This window comes from Amblyomma mixtum, chromosome 3 (genome assembly GCF_055824585.1).
Source record: "Amblyomma mixtum isolate Tamu chromosome 3, ASM5582458v1, whole genome shotgun sequence".
NCBI lineage: Eukaryota > Metazoa > Arthropoda > Arachnida > Ixodida > Ixodidae > Amblyomma > Amblyomma mixtum.
The window spans coordinates 221,776,815-221,779,192 of record NC_143014.1 but is presented as its reverse complement, the minus strand read 5'-3'; positions in this window follow the sequence as shown (position 1 = coordinate 221,779,192).

Sequence of the window (2,378 nt, the reverse complement as noted above, 5' to 3'; positions counted from 1 at the left end):
CCAGATATTTAGGTAATCAAAACGAGGAGGGGTCAACAATCACCGCCTTGCCCCGCGGTCACGCGCTTACTTCAGTCACGAGCCCCTCCGTGGGAACGTACACTGCTGCCTGAAGCAAAGAAATAGAGTTGTTCATTGCCGGGACGTCCAATTCAGCGGGGCTTAAAGCACAAAGTCTCCATTTTGTGTATGGGAGGCGGAAAGAAACCAAAAAATAACGCACGATGTTTATTTTTTTTTCAGTCCTTCTGCAGCAGCTACTTTAGAGCGCACGGATAGCAGTACAGTTAACATCGTTCACTTGTCTCCTTTCTGGTAACAGTTCCTTAATCACGAAGTAGTGATTTTCGTGTAATACGGTTTTGAAATATCAGTTTATGTGGAAAGCGCTATAGCTTTTTTAGTAAATGGCAACAGCAACTACAGAAGCCTTACATGATGCATTGTTGATTTAAGTTTGTTTACTTCACAATTTTGACTTGTTCAAGCGGTATTTTGCAAAAGCAGCGCGGTAGGAGTATGGCAGTAACTTTTCGCTTTTTTATAACGATGAAAAGTAAAGTATTTTGTGTGTGAGGTGCGCGCAAAGTCAAGGCCCAGCTAGCGAGCAAACGCAGCTGTAGCTACCTGCGTACTCTGAACGCTGAACATTGGTTTCATGCGCCAAGAGAACTAGAATTGATTGGCGTTATGCCACTCAAGCGAAGGAAGGAGAGCCGAGGGGTTCTCCGGACAGCCACATACTTCTAGAGGCGTATCTTGGCATTATTAAATGACATGTAGTGGTCCCTTGTTAACAAACCTGGTAATCAACTAACCAACACATCAGAGGCTTTTCGAGACCTCGTTAACTGGTCACAACAAGACCGAAAATATTATCTTTTACTTCCAAAGGCACCTTCGGAAATATCCTCCTTTTTCTGAGGCTTGCACAAAAGCTGTATTAAGTTTCCTCAGTATTCATATTACTGTCATCATCTGTGTAGTTTTATGCGGCTCATAGAAGCAAGAGCTTCAATTTAACTCAAGTATTGTTGCCAATGTTGTCGTTAAGTGCATTAAGGGTCGGCGAAAGTTGCCGATCAGTAAAGTTATGTTTCGGTAGTCAATTTAACTGTGTTTTTAATGCAGCAATTCTCTATGACTAGGTAACTATAACTTGCCAGTAATATTTAGGAACCTTGAAATCCAACTTTTTCATGACATTACAAATGCGCGGGAATGTTTCCAAGAAATAAAGGCACGCTTCAAAAATAGCGCTATATTCTGTATTTAAATATATAGGCATACATTAACAACGTCCTTCATAAAAAAGTTATTACGGTTAGATATATTCGACAGTAACCACCATTAATTCATGAAATTAAAGTCAAGTTAGCTTCGAGCTTTCTTCCACTTCATTTTGGTTACGGGTACACTTTCCTAAACGTGAGTTCAAATCAAAATCTTTTTTCAATTTCATTTACTACAGACACAGAGACAAAAGGCGAGCACAGCCTGACGAGGCCCCTGCCCCCATTCAGCTCACGCAATATTTTAGAAAAAATACATTCGAATGCACTTTATATAGAAATTGCGGTTTTCGCTCAATATACATGTATAAACGATAAAAAACAATTTCTAATTTTAAACTACGAGAGTGGACGAGGATGAGATGTAAAGAAACGAATATAGCCCCATGGGCGCAGTTGTGTTATATTAGTTCCTTTACCTTCTGTCCTCATCCATTTTGGCGGTTTCTAACCTTCCTGGAATATGAACCAACTAGCCCGCAAGAACATTTTACCAAACCTAAATTAAAATACATGAGATATCAGAAAAAAGAGAATAAGCAACAGCACGCATATACACAGTTCATGCTGAGATCAAAAGTGCAGCAAAACTCAATAAACCAGAACGCGTTAAAAATGTCCACTAAATGATAATGCAGCAGCACACAGTGCCAACGAACAAAACCGCAGCAAAACAGATAACATGGTAAACAAAATGAAAGCATATGTGAAGCAGTCTTCATGGCACACGCTGTGATCGCAAGAAAAGCTTCGCACCTGTTTTTGATCTTTACGGGGCTATCTATGCAAGTTATCATATCTTGATGTTGATTTAGAATCTGTATAGCTTGATACGCGAATGACTTTTTATCCTAATTTGTGCTAGTTTTTGGAAGCGCCCTTTTTTATGCCTAAAAACGTATTGATAATTTACTATCATGTGGAAAGCTTTGTACATGTTTGTGATGCTAATATGATTATTTTGTACAAATTAGTTTGATTATCAATACGTTATCACGATACGTTATAAGATTATCAATCAGCATGTCGTGTTTCACAAATAGCGCCCGGGTGCGTAAATCACGGACATCTCCTAGATAACTTTCT